Below are 23838 nucleotides of genomic sequence, written 5' to 3'. Positions count from 1 at the left end.
CCTATATAACGCTTAATCTGCCATTTATGACACATTCAATAAATGCCCACCTAACATATGACATCAATCATAAAAACTTCGATTCCAAAACTTTAGGCGTGGAGAGTTCTAAAAGAGTGAGGTAAATTTATTTACGCATTATTAAACTTTATTTTATATATCATTTCAGAGAACGAATGAGTATCTTGATTCCTGTATTTTTTCGATTTACGCGTTATTAATTTCGGGGATGTCTTAGTGTCATAACGTTGCATATCATAAAATCTTTATTAATCACATAGTAGTTAATACACATACACACGATATATAAAGGTCTTAGCCTAAAGTCAAGTATGCTAATAGCCCTAGACCTATCTTAATAACCCAAATCATAATCCGAAGTTAAAAGGTCAAATTGGGTCAACTCGGTCAAAGTCAACCCCGGTCAACAAATAACTCGGTCAAAGTCAATCCCCGTCAAAGTCAAAGTCAACCATCATGGTCGAAGTCAAACTGCCGTTTCCATGTTCAACCGGGTTGGGTCATAGCCATGGTTCATGGCTAAGGTCAAAATGCATGGCTCGTGGGTTCATGACGGCGTAATGGTAAGGACCCAACTAGCTGAGCCCAAACCTTAGAACCCGAAAAGTCTAAAACCAACTTATTTATTCCACCCGGTTGGATCTATATTAAGTCCTATGGACTGCCCTAAGCAATATTAGAAACGGCCCAAAACACAACCGAAGTTCGCCCTAAAATTTAACTCAAACCGCCCAACAAAACAATCTAAGTTATGACCCAAAGACTTAAAAGAAAATGGACCAAACCAACTAAACAAGTTAGGCCCCAACCAAAACTAAAACATTTCGCCCAACCAACTAACCAACCCAAAGCCCAACAATCTAAACCGCCCAAGCCCAAACCGACCACAATTCTTCTTCCACCACCAATTCTCTTCCTCCAAACCACCCAAAACCGACCACCACACTCCTCCACACCACCACCCCCTTTCAAGCCCACGGTTTTGAACCCCTTACAAACCCATACAACTTTAACAAAACCACAAATTCTAATATCGATGAAATCAACCTCTTCCTCAAACTAGATCTACAATTTGGACCGCCATTAATGGCTTTTTCAAGCTCTTACAAACCCCACCCAAGTCTAACATTTAATCCGACATCACTACCCAACCTCAAACCAACAAAAAATTCAAAACACAACTCATCGCCAATTAATGGCGTTGGCGTTGCCATTAACGCTTTCTCAAGCTCCAACAAAGACACTCCAAATTTCCATCTCGACGTCCCTAACATCAAACCACAATACAACGGTTTAACATCACAAGATAAAACCATAGTTTAAACAAATTAAAGGATTTAGTTCCCTCTTTTTGTTTCTTTCTCGGCGACGCCATTAGCGCTGTTCAAAGCTTGAACGAGCTTCGACTATGACAAAGCCGCAGTTCAACTAAGAGTATTGACACCAATATCAATGTCGACAGTATATAGACACAGTATCCCAGTTCGACAGTTTAACCAATTTTTTTAACAAAGTTTCGACAGTTCTATATCAAATCCGAGTTTCACTAGAGTTTTAACAACTCGACAACACGACGTCGAATAAAAACAATCTAATGAACAGTATACAAAACAGAAATATTAGATAGTATACACCGATATATGAAAACTATACATCCGGTGAAATAGCAAAATAGCTACTCACCTTTAGCGTGCTCCGACTATCAACCAGCTACCAGGAAAAACTTCCTTTCCTTCCTTCAGTAAAACTCCCATTTTTTTTCTAAAACCCTCGCTGTGTTTTTTTTTCCCCAAAAACTCTACGTGAGAAAACTCCCCGAAAAACAAGGACAACCCTTATCTATTAGTTACGGGACTCTTATCCTTAACTGATAGTTATCATATATTATTTTATATATTATTCATTATTATTATTATTATGAAAATAAGAGAACTAAAACACGGGGTGTTATAGGGATCCTACAAATGTTACTCACAAAGTTATGACATAGCATATCTAAAGTTTTATAGGATATGTGTAGTTTAAAATGTTAATTTGTAAAAGTACTAGATCATTATTGATTTGGTTAACAATGACTGTTTTGTGAGCTAGATTTTTATCATTAGGTTGGTTGGGGTTCTTTTGGACCTAATTTAAAATAGTGTCGTGGGCTAGGGGTGGGAATTTGGCCCTAACGACCCTAATCCCAGAGTAACCGAAGAACCCTAAACCATATAAAGCCCTCTAAACTAAAGCCTCTCACAGAGTTTAGGGCGGTGACCCGACCTTTTGTCTTCTAGGGCGGGGCTAGGGCTGGGGCTAAGATTCTCAAACATAGGCCCCATACTAATTCAAAATTTAGTTATAGTTTTACATTTTCACTATAAATCGCCAAAACTCTTAATTCATTCAACTCTTTGTTAAATATTTTAAATTAAAATAACATTGTCTTCTTTAATTTATCACTTACATCTAAGGTTTATCCAATAACTTGTCTTATATAACAAAAACTTGTGGGTTTATTTAGCTCTACATGAAGAACAATGAAACACTAAACAAAAAAAATAAGATTTTATTCCTTTGATCATCAAATCAAAGTCTAGAACTTATTATTCTCAATTTATTTTCCTAATTTATTTCTTATAAATTATATTTTTATTTACATGCAAGGCATTATGTCTTTGTTCAAAAGGTTTCCCATTCCACACCATTGAAGGCCGAATTCTTGTCAAGAGACATTTGTAACATTTGAATAAAAAAAAAAAACAACCTTTGTCTGAAAAATGGCATTTGTAAAACGAATAAAATATATAAGCCCGGCCCTAAAAACCAACCCTAAAATCTGGCCTTAAAGCCTTTAAAAAGAGCTTAGGATAGGGTCAGGGCTTGAGATTTAGACTTGTGACCCGAGACGACCATATATTCTAAATTGATTTTAAAACCGAATTTCAACCCTCCTTTTTCTATCTAAAGTTAATTTTAAATATTTAGGGCGAAAGAATTTACCCACCCATTGCCCAACCCTACCGTGGGCACAGGCTATATACTAGTCACTAATAAAACAAGAGTAAATTAGAAATTGCCCCTAATTTTGAAGATCACATTTGCTATACCCCACAAAATTATTAAATTAGCGATACCCCTACATTCTTACTTTCTACCGGTCAAACATTAGTTGACTTGGTTCTTACTTTCTACCGGTCAAACATTAGTTGACTTGGTCAAATGTTAGTAAAGATATTTACTTGACAAAAATGCTCTAAACACATAATAACACGTGGCATAATCTAGACCACCAAAATTACTTTGATCCAATGGATATAATTAAGTTCAGATTAAAACCTAAAATAACATATGGCTTCATCTTTGACATTGACACAAAATTAATCTAATGGTGGTCAAATCATCTTCTTCTTCCTCATCATCATCTTTTTTCACATCTATACCACCACCACCTCTACCTAACATGTACCTCCGGCCACCACCACCACCACTTTTCCCAAATTATAGATTTCACAAATTCCCAAACCCAACCTCATATCAACTGACCCCATCACCATGATCCATCCCATTTAAATTGAATATGTATGGAAGTTCTTGAATCTCCACCTTCAAGCAAAACTCCATTAAGCTAGTGGTGGGGTGATGGTTGTTGTCTTATTGAGTGGGATTTAGATTAGAATTGGGGTTTAGTGATATATTAAATTTGGATGAAAAGTAGTGTTGGAGATATTAATCTTTCTCTCACCCAACCCTCGATATCTTTTTCTAGCTCTCTCTTCTAACCGGACCGAAACTATTGGTTTTTTTTTGTGATCAAACATAATATCTATAGAACTGAATTGAAGATTTATTAGTTGTTGATTCGAAAAAGAAGTGGTTATCTCCATTGATAAATTGTTGCTAACAACAAGAAGATTTAATGGGGGTTGTTGATTCGAAATTTTAACCCCAAATTAAAAAAAACTCTCCATTGATAAATTAGTAATAGTGTATTACAATAGAGAGAATTCTAATTAAATAAAAGCCACGTCACTTAAAATAACGTTTTTAACTTAACAACTGGACGTCATTGTTACACGGTTGAATTTTATTTTTCTGTTTGCGACAATCGATGAGATTTAAATTGTTAAAAACACGGACGTTGCTTTGAATGACGTTTGAAAGTGGACCACTATTTGTTTTAAGTTTTGCGAGGACCAAATCCGTTATTTTACATTATTTTGAATGGGCTGTGACAGTTTAAGTCCGTTGCTATCTATTTTTACACATTTGCCTCCACCTACCATTGGAATAGCCACAAATAGTAAATATACACTTTATGTATTTAGGATTTTTCTAGAGTGTATAATCCTAATGGGTTGTGGAGCCTATGTGGAGTGTGGATTTTCCAATTGGAATGCCCGAATAAGGAAGCCATGAGTGTTTTGTAGTGGAATTGTCAGGGAATTGGTGCCTTTTGACAATCGATGAGCTGAAAAAGAAATTAATGTTGGAAAGACTTTGTGTGTGTTTTGTTTTGGAGACCAAGTGCTCTCAAATAAGCTCATAAGAGCATTCAACAAATTTTCACCTCCACATAGGACAATTTCTCATCTTTGCTATCTTTATGGTGAAAATCTACGAAAGTGGTTGCCAAATGCAGATGTGACTTTAAAATATCATTCTGTTTGAATGTAAAAAATAAAAAAATATTGAGAGAAATGAAACATTCTTATCCGAAAAAAAAAAAAAAAAAAAAAAAAAAAAAAGTCGAAAACATTCAAACATGCGGAAAAAAACAACAAAAAACGAAAATAGATGCGAGATGGAATAAAAAGTCTTGTCCGAAGTTCATAACTCAACTCCATAGCAAGTGCTATCTTGAGTGTAATTGAGTTACAAACTACCGACTTTGTCACCCTTGCATTGGGCAAGGGTTTTTACCTCCATCTCAGTCACAAGTCCCTAATTCCCCTCATAGTGACTTGCATTGGGAATGCTCTAAGGAGTATAGACCAATTTGAGTCTTTTGTTGTTCCATGTAGGGGTTTATTTGGTGGTTTATGGCTTCTATGGTCAAATAGTGTGGTGATTGACACTGTAAAGTATTTCTTTTGGATTATTGTGAACTGCAAAGGCCATATGACTAGAAATGGTTAACTATGGGGGACTTCAATGAAGTTTTGTCACAAACAGAAAAGAGAAGTGGTCTTCCTTTCCAGCACACTCAAGCACAACATTTCTTGCACATTATTTGATATATGTGAGTTTATTGATTTGGGTTTTGTTGGGAACATCTTCACTTGGCATAACAAACAAGCTGGACTCTTAAGGATTTGGGAAAGAATTGATCGAGCTTTGCCAAACATTGAATGGCGGACATATGCCAGTGTATTTGTTAACTATATTTAAGAAATTAACTACCCTTAACTACTATGTGAGAATCCCATTTAACATGGTTTTAGAATGAGAATCAAATTCCCACAAAATGAGAATCCAAGTTGTTAGAAATCTAATTCTCATCAATTATTTGCAACCAAACACACATGAGAATAAGAAAATCCACCAGTTTCAGTTAAGATGAGAATTCTCAAAGATGCCAAACATACTCTTACTTTATTCACTTTCTAATGTGTGATAAGGGTATGTTGGTCACTTAACATAACATTTTGTAGAAGTGTAAAAAAGTGGCGTGGGAAATTGCATTCCCTTTATGAATAGCAATTTAACAATGAGATCGCCTCGCTTTCAAGACCAACACCAACGTAGACATCAATATCCCTTTCTTGAAGTCTATAAAAGATGTTGCATTATGTTTCTACCTATTTATTTTTGTCAAACCAATGAATCTAATCCTATGATCAAGCCAACACAGTGTTAAATTATTGTCTATAATATTGTAAACTAGTTAATGCCCGTGCCAGTCGGCACTTAAAACACATTGCGTTTAAATAACTCTCCAAAAAACCATCTCCATGGTAGTAGTGGATCGATGCTATAACCATTTATGATTTAGAAAAGTGCTTGTACAAATAAGGAAATACTATAGAATGTTTCTAATACTTTCCATTAGACTTAGATTTGTTTAAGTTCTCCAAAAAATCGGAAGTGATCCAAAAAAAAATCAAAAGCCCCAAAAAATAAGTAAAGTTTGTGATATGAGTAATCCTGGAAACAAAAGGCGTTCCCATTAGTGCCCGATTCTAACAATTCAAGTTAGCGTACAATAGCCGTTAGATTTTCCTCAAATAGATTTGGACCGTTCTTTGTGTGTTATTTTGTCTTTTAGTGAGAAAAAAAATCCTATCTTATTAGATAGATGAGAACTATAAGACATGTGAGTATGTGAGTTTATGGACAAAATATATTCATTTTATTTATCAAAGTACTGACCAAGAATTATTGACCGAGGAGAGATGAATCGAGAAAGGTCACAAATATTATTGTTATAATCTATGACTAAACCAAATTATTTTAAACCAACCATTGATTCATTGACTTCACTTCATTTCTCCCATAAAAAGTCCATAAGGGTTTTACTCAAAGGCCGGTGATATTTGCACCCCAACTTTTGGGATTGGCACCTATTTGGTAAAAGGGTAGCACAATAAAAGTTATTCCACTTGTTTCCCAAGAAAGTGCCCCAATGTGTGTTTGAGCAATCAGGATTTTAGGGTAGAATTTATAATATATTTTTGAAAATTAAGAATCACCCTGTTTAGCTAGGGTTGTCAATGGATCGGTTTGGGTAAGGTTATGGAAAATCCGAATCCGAATCGATAAGAAAATTGAAAACTTGAAACTGAACGAATTGAACCGAATGAACCGATAATATTATATTTCATCTGAAACCGAATCAATAAGATATATTACAAACCAAAACCAAACCGACCCGAACTGAAAACTATAAAATCAATTAAATCTTAAATTAAATCATTTAATTTCAACTACACAATTGATAAACATATACAAAATTAATCATAAATATTACTAAAATGTCATCTTATCGGTTCAAGTTCATATCGGTTCGGTAGAAAGCAAACTCGAAACCAAACCAATGTCTTATCAGTTTTGTTCAATAGAGGGCAAACCAAATTACCAAAACCCAAATTGTTTTTTATAAGTTTGGTTCGGATCGGTTATCGGGTTATTGAAACCCATTGACAGCCCTATATATGTTTAGCAATCTATTTTGCACTGTAATGAAAACCTCAAATCCTCAAAATCAAGAAATTGTAAGTTTCAATAGAAGTGGGGTCCCAAGACAAACTTCATAAGTGAGGCCCCTTTATGAAAAAAATAATAAGTTGATTTTGCAAAATTTACATGAAAAATATGGTTTAACTGAGTCAAACGTGGGATATTGTATTTTACGACATTCAAGAAACCAAATGGGCTAAGAGTACAACATGCTTGACATGAGCATGTCATAGTTTGTTTTTGTTTGTTTGTTTTTTTTTTTTTTTTTTTTTTTTGAACGGGACTCTAATTTTGGGTCACATTTTAGGGGCCCCATACGGTCGCCTGTCTCGTTTGTGCTCATAGCCGCCCCTGTAATAGAGGGTAAAAATATGAGATTTTCATGTATTTAGGAATTTTAACTACTTGAAATTGTAAGCTTTGGAATTATATTTTCAATTCCAATTCCATAGGAAAACTTCCAAACAGACCGAGAGAAAATAGAGTAAAAAAAAAAATTAGTCGTCTTATTCTCTTTCCATATATTTTTCTCTTCATGCTTCTATCAAATAAAAATAGCATCCTGGTTAAGCAGTTTTAAATTATGCACTACTTTAGTACCACCACAAACAATCAATTTTGGCATGAAGCCTTAGTTTTTATCAACCCTTTTCATTATCAATATATCCAAAATTTACTTCATAAATAAAACAAAATCAAATAAAAAAAACTTTTGAATTAGTGTTTAACATAGAAACCCATTTCGAAAGGGGATAGAAATTGGATGTGGTTCCCCTTGGATCTGATCTGTGGAAGTAGTTCTAAACTTCTAATGGAAGAAAAAGCATAGATGAAGAATAAAGTGCAGAGAGTGAAAGAAAATGGGAATAAGGAGACGAATAACTATTTTCGCTTTGATTTTATTGTCCGACTTTGTCCTCTTTGTAAAAAATTGACTCCTTCATATTATGGGTGATACCAAATGTTATGAGAGATTGATATTCCCTACTGATGGTAACGAATGGTAAACAAATCATCTATTTTTTCTGGATAATCACGGTGGTATCTTTCCACCACACGACTGTTTCGACGGCAGGTAGGTGTCGTGAGCACCAATAAGCTACGAAAATTGGCTGCCGAGGGAAACTCTTACACCGAATATTTTCACGACAATATATTTCCTCGACATATATGTCCATGCGACAAGAAAATTGCCATGAGCACCAATAAGCTGCTTCCGTGGGGGAACTTCCTTCACCTAATATTTTCACAGCGATATGATTTTCCCACACTCGTGTACTCTAGAACTGCTATTTCTTTAATAGAAAACTATTTAATTGAAAGAAGTTTAGTAGAAAACTATTATTATAACAAAATTGTGAGGGTGCTTTCTTGCGTTGAGATTTGAGGATAATAGGGAGGGGGGCAGGTATATTAATTAAATGGATCGAGGGCTGTTGTTACCATATATGGAACATGACCACATGTTAAGGGGTGCCAATTCTATAAGTTGGGATGTAAATACCGCCGCCCTTTACTTCAAAATTACTATCTTATTAATTAGAAAAAATCAACATAATTAAAATGCAAGATTGAGCTTTTTCTTTGTTGGGATCATAATATGTGATAATTCACGATATTTATTGATTCCCACCTCCTCAATATCGATAGGATAGAGCCAATTTTCATCTATATCGATTGGATAGTTTCATTGAACTCATCCGGTAATGCCGCTGGTTATCCTTATCTTTAGTGGTTTATCCTTTTCATACATAGGCATTTATCCAAACTTTATTTCCAATTGGACTTTTCACCTAATATTTTCTATATCTATATTTTCCCTTAATATTAAAGCTCCTAGAACTGCTATTTCTTTAATAGACAACTATTTAATTGAAAGAAGTTTAGTAGAAAACTATTTATTATAACAAAATTGTGAGGGTGCTGTGTTGTGTTGAGATTTGAGGATAATGGGGAGGGGGGCAGGTCTATTAATTAAACGGAGGGCTGTTGTTACCATATATAGAACATGACCACATGTTAAAACTGCCAATTCCATAAGTTTGGGTGAAAATTAAAACAAGGTTTGCAATTAAAGGCCAATGTTATTAATTTTCAAAAAAAACATAATTAATCCACATTGTTTGATGATATATATAATTCACGATATATAGTTAAAATCAGCCAATTTTCAGTATACTATTGTTTGTTTCATTGAACTCAATTCGGTAATGGCGCTAGCTTTGATTGAGGTTTAGTGGCTTTTCATACATAGTTTGACAGTAACTTTAATTAGGATTGGATTTATCTATATCTATATCTATATCTTAATATTTAAGCTCCCACAATTCATTTTTCTTTAGCATTAAAATTCCAATTATATCCTATTAAAAAAAATTTTTTAACCTATTTGAAAACAAGAATTATATTTTTTTAAAACAAGTTTTTGGGACCAAAAAGTTTTTTTATTAAAAAACTATTTTTTTTCCCAATTGAAAAACTGGTTTTAAAATTTAATTTTCATTAAAAAAATTTTTTAGAAAATTAAAATAGGTTAACGACTAAATAAATAGTCCCATTTTCTAAAAAAATCTAAATGTTTTTAAAAGAACCAAGGTCATGCACTTGGGCTTTACAAGCTAGTCTTAATATTAAAGCACCCACAAGGGGTATTTTTCTAGCTCTATTAAAATTCCACGTCATCTTCTATTAAAACGGAAATTTCTCTCCTATTAAAACAAATTCTAGCACTTCTAATTAAAGCGGGAATCATTCTCCTATTAAAATGGGAATTCCTCCTCTATTGCAAAAAGGAAAATCTAGCATATCTAATTAAAATAGGAATTATTCTCCTATTAAAACATGATCTATCTCCTAGTTGAAAAAACGGGTTTTTAAAACTTAATTAAAATTTTATTTAAAACAATTTGTTAGAAAATTAAAACGGGTTAGCGACTAAAATGGTAGTCCCAATTTTCAAAAAAAAATCTAAACGTTTTCAAAAGAGCCGGTGCGTATGCACGGCCTACAAGCTAGTATTAATATTAAAGCTCCCACATGAGGTATTTTTTGAGCTTTATTAAAATTCCACGTCATCATTTCCTATTAAAACGAGAATTTATCTTTTATTGAAAAAATAAAAGTTAGACACTTATAATTAAAGCGAGAATCATTCTTCTATTAAAACGGAAATTTCTCTTTTATTAGAAAAAAGAAATTATAGCACTTCTGATTAAAACGAGAATTTATCCCATATTGAAAAGTACAAATCTAACATATCTAATAAAAATGAGAATCCTTCTCCTATTAAAACGGAATCACACTTTTAAATTAAATCAACTAGTAAAATGGATCCCTCCCTCAATTAAAAAATATATTTTTAAAATGTAATTAAAACAATTTGTTAGAAAATTAAAACAGGTTAGCGACGAAAACATAAATCACGATTTGTTAGAAAATTTATATATGTAAAATTATGATTGTTGAAAAAGTTTTCAAAAGAGCCGCTGCGTCTACACGGGCCTAGCTACATCAATATATTAATATTAAAGCTTCCACAATGGGTATTTTTCTAGCTCTCTTAAAATTCCACATCAACAACTCCTATTAAAACGGAAATTTCTCTCTTATTGAAAAGAGAAATTCTAGCACTTCTAATTAAAACGGGATCATTCTCCTATTATAATGGGAATTCCTCCCTTATTGTAAAAGAAAAATCTATCACTTCTAATTAAAACGAAAATCCTTCTCCTATTAAAAACGAGATTCCTCCCCAATTAAAACTTAATTAAAATAATTTATTGAGAAATTAAAATGGGATTTTAAGACTTGATTAAAACAATTTGTTATAAAATTAAAATGGATTAGCAACAAAAACAGAAATCACAATTTGTTAGAAAATTTATATATGTATAGTTATAATTGTTGAACAAGTTTTTAAAATAGCCAGTGCATATGCACAGTTTACTTTCTAGTTAATAGTATAACCAATAGCACAACATTTGATTTGTAAGTTGTATCATATATTCGGTGTAACCATTATGATTTAAAAGCATTATTTACAAAATTTAATTACTTCACTCCAAGTCTTTAGTTGGAATATGTGTGAGGGACATATATTCATATTGAATATATTAACGACACTGTCTTAACATGGATCAACCTAACTAATGACCGACTTATTAGATCATAGCAATCGCACATCTCAAGGGTTATGAGTTACTAAATAGTTACACAATGACCAAAGGTCATCAATGAAATGGAGTACCAAAGGTCATCTCATTTAATTAATATTTATGGAGTATTAAAGAAAGCTATAAAACACAAAGAGGGGACCAAATGAGAGGGGAGAGAATTTTATGCTTCATCTCCATTATCCATCTTCTCCATGTCATATTCTCAATTTTCAATCTCTATGAAACTACGATTGGCTTTATTCGAGTATGGCAAAAAGCCTTGATACGTAGGCAACTTTTTTCTAAAGGAAGAGTTATCACTTTCTCGTTATCACTACCTTAGTTTATATGTAAAGTTTTATTCCTTCACATTGGCGCCGTCTGTCGGTTCGATTTCTTGAATAATCACAACTTTCCATCCTAATTCTTCAAGCCCATGAAGCATGGCTAAAAAGTATGACATGACATTGAAGGCATTAGAAGAAAAGCACGTCACTGATGGCTTTAGAAGAGTTTCGATTCCAAAACAGAATGACAATCTCACCATTGAAGTCAAAAATAATTAAATGGATGACCAGTTCGTATGGCAGTAGTGCAGTACGTCTTCTTCCATACAAGATAAGTTTTCTTTTCTTGTTACACTGTTGAAATTCTTGACGAATTGAATTAAAATTGTATCCTTGCTTGGAAAGATGGATAATATATCCTAATACTGATCACTAGAATTGTTAGAGTGTGTGGACCGAAAAAAGAAAGTCCCACATTGAACAAGAAAGGAGTTCATCATGGGTTGATAAAGTGGGAAGTTCACTAACTAGTACCGAGACCTTTTAAGATAAAACCCCACACCCCCCTCAAGCCAAGATGTCTCTTGATTTTAAGTGGGGACAATATCGGTACTAGTTATCCCATAGCGTGGAGGCCAAGCCAGGTGTGTATTTCCTAACAACAAGGTATCGTTGATGGTTCGAGGGACAAAGGCACTCTCATTAATCGAGAGACAAATCATTCAAAGTGGAACGCCAGTATGAATCAGTGGAGTTGTTAACGGTGTGCCCGCTATTAATCGAAGATTGGTGCCCCTTGGATGTTGTAGAGATTCGAGAGGGTGTAACTCGAGTTGGATCTAACAACATGGAATGATGTTCGAGGTGGAGTAGGCTTTGGGGTTGAGAAAAAGCCCCCTCCCTCGAGGGGATGTAAATGGCATTGGATTTTGGTTGATGATGAGCGAATGGACTCCCTTTAGTTCGGTCTAAGGTAGAGATAGTCATTTTGGAGTTTGGTCCAAGGTGGAGATTGTTGAATGTGTGGACCGAAAAAAAGTCCCACATTGAACAAGAAAGGAGTTCATCATGGGTTGATAAAGTGGGAAGTTCACTAACTAAGTCGAGGCCTTTTAAGATAAAACCCTACACCCACGGCCAAGATGTGGCCCAATATGGGTGGTTAAATGGGGACAATATCGGTATATTATCCCATAGGCCCCTTAGGCATGTGCCCAGGTCCTAACAAGAATTTCACATCTTTAAGCTCGGAGAGCGTGTGTTATCGTTCACACAACTAACCTTTACTACCACGAGAAGAGCGCGACTGTTTTCTTATACATATCCCATGGCGTTAGTCAATGAGTTCTTGCAATTGAATTGAATTGTTCACATAGTAGTTTCAGAGTCCACCCCATGCATTAATCCTTAGTTTCATTACGCTTTAGGTCATGCAATCAAATGACATTCTACTACAAAGAGTCGGGACTTGTCTATGCAGATCATTAGAAAGTACATATTATATTAAGCTCATAAATTGCCAATTGCATTTAGCATTCAACATCCAACTTTTGGACCAGTTCCAAGCAACGTCTCGATTAATGATTAGTTGACAACGGAGATAATAATTTTTTTTCTCCTTTTAGGATTATTCATCATCATCTTTAATGCCTATGGTGTCAACCTGAAATCAGACCGTTTCAAGCATCAATAAAGACCTATGATCACTCGACTTGACGCTAAACTGTTACAGGTCGATTGCATTCCAAGCTGGGGGTTATACATCAGTTGTCTACTAGATGGGTCGACTTAATAATGGCGACCTGATTTCCCAACTACTGGTTCATCTGAGGTTAGCGTCTCCACTCTCGATTTGGATTATTGTACGTCCAATCGATTTGAACGTGGACCATGGCCAATATAGTCAGTCAAAGAAATAAGTAGCTGAACAATTTTTCAGAACATTTTTTACAATTTGAAGAGTGAAATCAGATCACATTAAGAACTGCACTGGGGGCTAAGGAGGAGTCAAGTGCTAACAGTTTCCCACAGACATATAGTTTTCTTATAAGGAGAACCTTCGGAGCTGGCATTCTTTCTATCTCGAGTACCCTCAGTACATCAACTTGACACAACATCGGAAGAATTTTTGCATCTTAACAGAATTTTCAAGTCGTGCACAAAGCAAGCAAAGGTCCAAGCAATAAAGGAGCTAAATCAAACAACCTCAATGTCTTACAGTACAAGAGCTTAATAAGCATCAACAAAGCTTCAGAGTTGGGAATCACTTGCGTTAAACTAAGGTGCATCAACAAAGCTTCAGAGTTGGGCTAAGGTCATCACTCAGTAGATGCACACATTGACTATCGAGCTACCATTCCAGCGCGCGCACCAAGTACTGGACCAAATCGTAACACATGTGACTTACACTTCGAACTGGGGCTAGCTACAACAACTCTGAGCTGGGGCTAACTAAAACCGTCTGCCCACGTCTAGTCAAGTTATAATTTGGGCTCAATACTCTATACATCTCTAAAATTATTACACTTGATTTGTACTCATTCTTTGTTGGTAGTATAGTAACGAGTTAGTGCATATCAACAACACTCCAAACTGAGGGCTACGAAGGAGTCTACAAATTCGGCACTATTTAAGCTAAGTAGTTCACCATACCATACAAAATGGCGAAGACAATCTCCAAGTTTTCCATATCAATCATATTGATGCGCTCACAAAGCTCAATATCAATCAAACATATTGATGCACATCCAAAGCTCAATATCAACCAATCAGCTTGATGCTCTGCTAAGGATCAAGTTCGAACCAGGAACTACGATGTCAGATCGCAATGAAAGACGCTCAACGGGAATCAACTATAGTGACGCCCCCAGAAGGCTAGCTATCACCCATAGTGACGCTCCCAAAAGGCGTACAAATTGACTTAACGCCTATGGTTAAACCCGATTAAACTGTAATTGCCAATTAAAGGTTAATTATCAGTCAAATTCAATAAAAAACGCTCCCAAAAAGCGTACAAATCGACTTAACGCCTATACAAGAGTTACGACCGATTCAACTGTAATTACCACTCAAAGACTAATTATCAGTTAAATTCAATCAAAAGTGCCTCCAAAAGCCCCACAAATCAACTTAGCACCAATACAAGGGTTAAGTTCGATTCAACTGTAATTACCACTCAAATCAAATCATTGAACCCACGATCTAGGAGCACAAGCTAACATATCAACTCGCAACAAAGCTCGAAGCAACAAACGTCATCCAACTTACAAAATGAGATGCAGTTCATAACAATCTCTACTACAAACCAAGATCAACATGTGGTTTCATTTCTTGCCAGATCGATAACTTCTTCAAGGTTTATACGTACTTCCAGAATGAATCAGATATGATACTCAATTACTAATCAACAATACACGTGTCATAGATTACTTACTCTCGTCAGATCATTTTCTAAAAACAACCTAACGAAAGGGGGTTATGTGAGAGACATATATTCATATTAACGAATATATTAACGACACGTGTATCGTGTTGATCAACTTAACTAATGCCCAACCTATTAGATCATAGCAACCGGACATCTCAAGGGTCACGAGTTACTAAATAGTTACACAATGACCAAACGTCATCAATGAAAGGGAGCACCAAGTGTCATCTCATTTAATTAATATTTATGAAGTACGTACTAAAGAAAGTTATAAAGCACAAAGAGGTGACCAAAGGAGAGGGGGAGAGAATTTTATGCTTCATCACCATTCTCCATCTTCTCCATGTCACATTCTCAATCTTCAATCTCTATGGAATTACGATTGATTTGATTCGAGTATGACAAAAAAATTCGATACATAGGCAACTCTTTTCCAAAAGAAGAGTACAACCACTTTCTTGTTATCGATCACCACCTTAGTTTATATGTAAAGTTTTACACCTTTACAATATGGATGTGACCTATAAGCATATAACACAACACACACATGCACCTACCTACTATTCAACCAGTGTGCACAGTGGCGGACCCAAGAATGTTAGCAAGGGAACTCTGACCTGTGAGAAATTTTTAGATGTTTTGGTTGTTAAAAATGCTTTATAAATTGTTGCAATAACAATTAATCAACACAATTTTGAAATTTTTTATTGTAAGAAAACATAGTGATTGAAGTAGGAGATTAGAAAGGTCAATTGCTCAACATGGATCTCGAGACCAAAAGATTACAAAAAGTCCAACGCCATATAAAAGTCTAACTAACTGTGATATATATATATATATAAATCTAATGTCCATATAAAAGTTGAAAAGTTGTGGGTATTCAACCGCATACCCTCAATCCCCTGGGTCTGTCTCTGGTCGTGAACATCTATTTAGGCCCTTATACTACGTCCATTTCAACCAATACATGCATGGCGCACTTATCTCTCTGATACTCCAATGGCATCACCAATGCAGGCCCTCAAAAATAGGGAAGCACATCAGCTTTTTAAGGTGTGGTTATAAGAGAAAAATTGATATGAAGAACTTATATTGGAGGGGTTCTACAATGTAAAACTTTAAAAATGAATAATATAGTTTATGGAAAGTTTGTAAAATACACTTTTATTTTATGGTATAATGGCGTTGTGTTTGACCTAGTAAATCGCCATGTCACTTCTTGGACTCGCACTAATAACATATGTTTTCATTTTGTAATTGGAAACATAAAATAATAAATTAGAAACTAATTTCGAACCGTACCTGAGTTTATATTCAATAATGGAAGACTACATGCAATAGCCCAACCAAGTGACCAACTACACTGGGCACATTCATTTGAAACCTTTTATTTTACACTCAAAAACCTCTAAAATTATCTTCAAAAATAAAAATATTGATACTTTTCAAGTTATGGAGCCCATATAGGGTGTTTTTTCAATTGCTCCCTCAAATAGAACGGATCCACATATGGTTTTATCCATTCCGGCAGACACTACCTCCTATATTTTGGAAGTAAGTGTTGATTCTAAAATTTTTTGCCATCATTATAAAATCCTTTCATGTCAAAGGCCGAGATAAGCGAAAACATGGCGTCATAGAGACTCAACTTCTTCAAAATTTTGTCCTCTCTATTTCGCGATAAGTATTCAAATTTGGGTTAACTAGTATTATCCTTCCAGTAGATAACTCCCCCGCCCTCCTTTCAATAGATGGCAAATTAGGGTTTTTCTTCAAAATACACAATTTTTTTATTTTTAGACCCTAATTTCCCATCTAGTGAGGGGAAATCCTAATCTGCTCATCTAGAGGGGGGATCCTAATTTAACCCTACTTCAAATTTTTGTCCAGTGACGCGCTCAACTGGTCTTATGCTACACTTGCAGACTTGCATAATAAAACCCTATTTTAGACTTTCAGCTTCAACTGTCAACATGCACAATAAAGTAAACTGCGGTTCATTTGTTTCATCTATGATCCAAGTTGGTGGGTTGGGTCACATGTTAGGTTATGGAAATAATGAAATATATTGGTGGTGCCCCTAGCAAAAGGGTATCTAAAGGCGCAATAATACACAAACCTATTAATTTGACCTACTTAACCGACCTGCAAATTGTAATCATTGTTTTATATAGAGATATTTCAAAATTTTGTCCAGTGACGCGCCAACTGGTCTTATGCTACACCCTTGCATAATAAAACCCAATTTTAGACTTTCAGCTTCAACTGTCAACATGCACACCAAAATAAATTGCGGTGTATTATGGATGCATTTGTTTCATCTATGATCTGAGTTGGTGGGTTGGGTCACATGTTGGGTTATGGAAATAATGAAATATATTGGTGGTGTCCCTAGCAAAAGGGTACCTAAAGGCGCAATAATACACATATCTACTAATTTGATCTACTTAACCGACCTTCAAATGATAATCATTGATTTACATAAAGATACGTGTCCGTATATATTGCAATAAAGTAACCCTTTTTTTACTTTTGCAATAATACCTATAAAGTGATTTGATTCTCACTTTCCCAGCAGTATCTAATTCTCTGCTGTACTATCCATTTTCAATCTCAACACCTCAATACAATTTTATCTTTCCTGAAAGTACGTTCATCACCTGATCACCAGATAAGAAGAGTTCGTCTACCCCGAGGATATCCTCATAGGGACGACAGCCGAGACCGTTGGATCCGGCGTTGGATCCCCCCGAAAATAAAAAACAAACTCACATTCTCTCTCTTCCTTTTTGTTTTTGATTTTCAGACCGTTGGATCTCGGATCCAATAGTCTCGGAACACTCATCCTTATAGAGATATTCTCGTAGTAGCCCAGGCCAGATAAGAAATGTACGTACGCGGCATTCAAAGTATATATTTTGCATTTCGATCAATATGTTAAACTCAAACAATAACTAAACAAATGCCAGCAATTTAAGAAATTGGGTTTGGTTAAAGAAGTACGTCCAACACACTGAACACACAGCCAACATCATTTCAATTAAGTGATCAGATCGATACTCACAGTACATTAGTTAAAAACTTGTCATCTCAAATAGCACTTTTCCTATTAGAAAACCTCCATAACATTAACTGAAACAGAAATTTCTTAATCACTCAATTTCTCATCAAAACACAATTTTTTACAGTGCAATAATATCGTCTTATGTCATTCTTGTTGAGCTATAGGACTAGAGATAAGATTGTTATCTGCACGACTTAATTCTAACATTACCTAATATAGTCTGATGATAAGATCAGTACATGGCAATAATATCGACATCAACTTCAATCCCCTTCAGCGTACAAAAGCAAACATGACATCGACATACATAAATCCCTTCAGCGTATAAAAGCAAACATGACATCGACATACATAAATCCCATGTATGTGCACGTGTTCAAAGGATGATTGTTCCTAGGGCTGTCAATGGGTTCTATAACCCCATAACCCATCCGAACCAAACCGATAAAAAATGGTTTGGATTTTCATAATTTTGTTTGCTCTCCACCGACCCAAAATTGAATCGATAAGATATTAATTTGGTTTTAGGTTTGTCTGACCGATATGAACCTGAACCAATAAGATGATATTTTAGTAATATTTACGATTAATTTTATATATATTTATTAATTATGTGGCTAAAATTAATTGATTTTATAGTTTTCGGTTTGGGTCAGTTCGGTTTCGGGTTGTAATATATTTTATCAATTCGATTCGGTTTCGGATGAAATATAATATTATCGGTTCAGTTCAGTTTCGGGTTCTCAATTTTTTTATCGGTTCGAGTTTGGATTTTTCAAAACCCAACCCAGACCGATCCATTGACAGCCCTAATATTGTTCGTAGCTAAGATAGCTAGGCCCAGATTTAATAGTAAAGCCCAATGGGCTTAGTTACAAGGCCCAACTTTACTGGACTTGGGTAACTGGGGCAGTGGCGGTTTTAAGCGCCAAATCTTTACTATTTATCAGTTTGTAGGGTTTATAAGGACTTGTTCTATTTTTTTCTTGTTTTTTCCCAACAGAAATAATGTCTATACATCTCTAAAATTATTACACTTGATTTGTACTCATTCTTTGTTGGTAGTATAGTAACGAGTTGGTGCATATCAACAACACTCCAAACTGAGGGCTACGAAGGAGTCTACAAATTTGGCACTACTTAAGCTAAGTAGTTCACCATACCATACAAAATGGCGAAGACGATCTCCAAGTTTTCCATATCAATCATATTGATGCGCTCACAAAGCTCAATATCAATCAAACATATTGATGCACATCCAAAGCTCAATATCAACCAATCAGCTTAATGCCCTGCTAAGGATCAAGTTCAAACCATAAACTACGATGTCAGATCGCAATGAAGGACGTTCAACGGGAATCAACCATAGTGGCGCCCCCAGAAGGCTAGCTATCACCCATAGTGACGCCCCCAAAAGGCATACAAATTGACTTAATGCCTATGCAAGGGTTAAACCCGATTCAACTGTAATTGCCAATTAAAGGTTAATTATCAGTCAAATTCAATAAAAAACGCCCCCAAAAGGCGTACAAATCGACTTAACGCCTATGCAAGGGTTACGACCGATTCAACTGTAATTACTACTCAAAGGCTAATTATCAGTTAAATTCAATCAAAGGTGCCCCTAAAAGGCCCACAAATCAACTTAGCACCAATACAAGGGTTAAGTTCGATTCAACTGTAATTACCACTCAAAGAATAATTATCAGTCAAATCAAATCATTGAACCCACAATCTAGGAGCACAAGCTAACATATCAACTCGCAACAAAGCTCCAAACAACAAACGTCATCCAACTTACAAAACAAGATGCAGTTCGTAACAATCTCTACTACAAACCAAGATCAACATGTGGTTTCATTTCTTGCCATATCGGTAACTTCTTCAAGGTTTATATGTACTTCCAGAATCAATCAGATAAGATATTCAATTACTAATCAACAATACACGTGTCATAGATTACTTACTCTCGTCAGATCATTTTCTAAAAACACAACCTAACGAGAGGGGCCTATGTGAGGGACATATATTCATATTGAATATATTAACGACACGTGTATCGTTGATCAACTTAACTAATGACCAACCTATTAGATCATAGCAGCCGGACATCTCAAGAGTCATGAGTTACTAAATAGTTACACAAGGACCAAAGGTCATCAATGAAAATGAGCACCAAGTGTCATCTCATTTAATTAATATTTATGGAGTACGAGTACTAAAGAAAGTTATAAAGCACAAAGAGGTGACCAAAGGAGAGGGGGAGAGAATTCTATGCTTCATCACCATTCTCCATCTTCTCCATGTCACATTCTCAATCTTCAATCTATATGGAATTACAATTGACTTGATTCGAGTATGACAAAAAAATTCGATACTTAGTCAACTTTTTTCCAAAAGAAGAGTACAGCCACTTTCTTGTTATCGATCACCACCTTAGTTTATATGTAAAGTTTTACTCCTTTACAATATGGATGTGACCTATAAGAATATAACACAACACACACATGCACCTACCTACTATTCAACCAGTGTGCACAGTGGCGGACCCAAGAATGTTAGCCAGGGAACTCTGACCTGTGAGAAGTTTTTAGATGTTTTGGTTGTTAAAAATGCTTTATAAATTGTTGCAATAACAATTAATCAACACAATTTTTAAATTTTTTATTGTAAGAAAACATAGTGATTGAAGTAGGAGATTAGAAAGGTCAATTGCTCAACATGGATCTCGAGACCAAAAGATTACAAAAAGTCCAACGCCATATAAAAGTCTAACTGTGATATATTTATCTTGATGTATCAACATACATATATGTAAATCTAATGTCCATATAAAAGTTGAAAAGTTGTGGGTATTCAGCCGCATACCCTCAACCCCATGGGTCTGTCTCTGGTCGTGAACATCTATTTAGGCCCTTGTACTACGTCCATTTCAACCAATACATGCATGGCGCACTTATCTCTCTAATACTCCAATGGCATCACCAATGCAGGCCCTCAAAAATAAGGAGGCACATCCGCTTTTTAAGGTGTAGTTAGAGGAGAAAAATTGATATGAAGAACTTATATTGGAGGGGTTCTACAATGTAGAACTTTAAAAATGAATAATATAGTTTATGGAAAGTTTGTAAAATACACTTTTATTTTATGGTATAATGGCGTTGTGTTTGACCTAGTAAATCGCCATGTCACTTCTTGGACTCACACTAAGAACACATGTTTTCATTTTGTAATTGGAAACATAAAATAATAAATTAGAAACTAATTTCGAACCGTACCTGAGTTTATATATTCAATAATGGAAGACTACATGCAATAGCTCAACCAAGTGACCAACTACACTCCGCACATTTATTTGAAACCTTTTATTTTACACCCAAAAACCTCTAAAATTATCTTCAAAAATAAAAATATTGATACTTTTCAAGTTATGGAGCCCATATAGGGTGTTTTTTCAATTGCTCCCTCAAATAGAACGGATCCACATATGGTTTTATCTATTCCGGCAGACACTACCTCCTATATTTTGGAATTAAGTGTTGATTCTAAAATTCTTTGCCATTATTATAAAATCCTTTCATGTCAAAGGCCGAGATAAGGGAAAACATGGCGTTATAGAGACTCAACTTCCTCAAAATTTTGTCCTTGATCTATTTCGCGATAAGTATTCAAATTTGGGTTAACTAGTATTATCCTCCCAGTAGAAAAGCCATTGACCCCCACCCCCCCCTAGATGGCAAATTAGGGTTTTTCTCCAAAATACACAATTTTTTTATTTTTAGACCCTAATTTCCCATCTAGTGAGGGGAAATCCTAATTTGCTCATCTAGGGGAATCCTAATTTAACCCTACTTCAAATTTTTGTCCAGTGACGCGCTCAACTGGTCTTATGCTACACTTGCTGACTTGCATAATAAAACCCTATTTTAGACTTTCAGCTTCAACTATCAACATGCACAACAAAATAAACTGCGGTGTATTATGGATGCATTTGTTTCATCTATGATCCGAGTTGGTGGGTTGGGTCACATGTTAGGTTATGGAAATAATAAAATATATTGGTGGTGCCCCTAGCAAAAGGGTACCTAAAGGCGCAATAATACACATACCTATTAATTTGACCTACTTAACCGACCTGCAAATTGTAATAGTTGATTTACATAGAAATACTTCAAATTTTTGTCCATTGACGCGCCAACTGGTCTTATGCTACTCTCTTGCATAATAAAACCCTATTTTAAACTTTTAGCTTCAACGGTCAACATGCACACCAAAATAAACGGCGGTGTATTATGGATGCATTTGTTTCATCTATGATATGAGTTGGTAGGTTGGGTCACATACTCACATGTTGGGTTACGGAAATAATGAAATATATTGGTGGTGCCCCTAGCAAAAGGGTACCTAAAAGCGCAATAATACACATATCTACTAATTTGACCTACTTAACCGACCTACAAATGGTAATTATTGATTTACATAAAGATACGTGTCCGTATATATTGCAATAAAGCAACCCCTTTTTTATTTTTGCAATAATACCTAAAGTGATTTGATTCTCACTTTTCCAGCAGTATCTAATTCTATGCTGTACTATCCATTTTCAATCTCAATCTCAACACCACAACTGTTCAATACAATTTTATCTTTCCTGAAAGTACGTTCATCACCTGATCACCAGAGAAGAAATGTACGTACGCGGCATTCAAAGTATAAATTTTGCATTTCGATCAATATGTTAAACTCAAACAATAACTAAACAAATGCCAGCAATTTAAGAAATTGGGTTTGGTTAAAGAAGTACATCCAACACACTGAACACACAGCCAACATCATTTCAATTAAGCGATCAGATCGATACTCACGGTACAGTAGTTACAAACTTGTCATCCCAAATAGCACTTTTCCTATTAGAAAACCTCCATAACATTAGCTGAAACAGAAATTTCTTAATCACTCAATTTCTCGTCAAAACACAATTTTTTACAGTGCAATAATATCGTCTTATGTCATTCTTGTTGAGCTAAAGAACTAGAGATAAGATATGTTTTCTGCACGACTTAATTCTAACATTACCTAATACAGTCTGATGATAAGATCAGTAAATGGCAATAATATCGACAACTTCAATCCACTTACCTCAACGTACAAAAGCAAACATGACATCGACATACATCAATCCCTTCTTCAGCGTACAAAAGCAAACATGACATCGACATGTATGTGCACGTGTTCAAAGGATGATTGTTCCTAGGGCTGTCAATGGGTTCTATAACCCCATAACCGAGCCGAACCAAATTGATAAAAAATGGTTTGGATTTTCATAATTTTGTTTGCCCTCCACCGACCCAAAACTGAATATTAGTTTGGTTTTAGATTTGTGTGAACCGATATGAACCTTAACCAATAAAATGATATTTTAGTAATATTTTTGATTAGTTTTATATATATTTATTAATTGTGTGGCTAAAATTAATTGATTTTATAGTTTTCGATTTCGGATCAGTTCGGTTTCGGGTTACAATATATTTTATCAATTCGGTTCGGTTTTGGATGAAATATAATATTATCGGTTTAGTTCAGTTTCGGATTCCCAATTTTTTTATCAGTTCGATCCATTGACAGCCCTAATATTGTTCCTAGGTAAGATAGCCAGGCCCAGATTTAATGCTAAAGCCCAATGGGCTTAGTTACAAGGCCCAACTTTACTGGACTTGAGTAACT

General features: G+C 35.0%; 1 long non-coding RNA gene across 1 annotated transcript; it reads right to left on the bottom strand.

The window, feature by feature from the left end:
- Positions 1–3226: 3226 nt before the first annotated feature.
- Positions 3227–3840, bottom strand: LOC147513738 (uncharacterized). The gene is made up of 2 exons (XR_015217409.1): positions 3489–3840; positions 3227–3455 (listed from the first exon to the last, which is right to left on the bottom strand). It is a non-coding gene; the product is annotated as an uncharacterized LOC147513738 (long non-coding RNA).
- Between the last annotated feature and the right edge of the window lie 19998 nt (positions 3841–23838).

The sequence above is a fragment of the Coptis chinensis genome, chromosome 3 (assembly GCF_015680905.1).
Source record: "Coptis chinensis isolate HL-2020 chromosome 3, ASM1568090v1, whole genome shotgun sequence".
In the NCBI taxonomy this organism is placed as follows: Eukaryota; Viridiplantae; Streptophyta; class Magnoliopsida; order Ranunculales; family Ranunculaceae; genus Coptis; species Coptis chinensis.
This window is presented reverse-complemented; position numbering and strand designations above follow the sequence as displayed.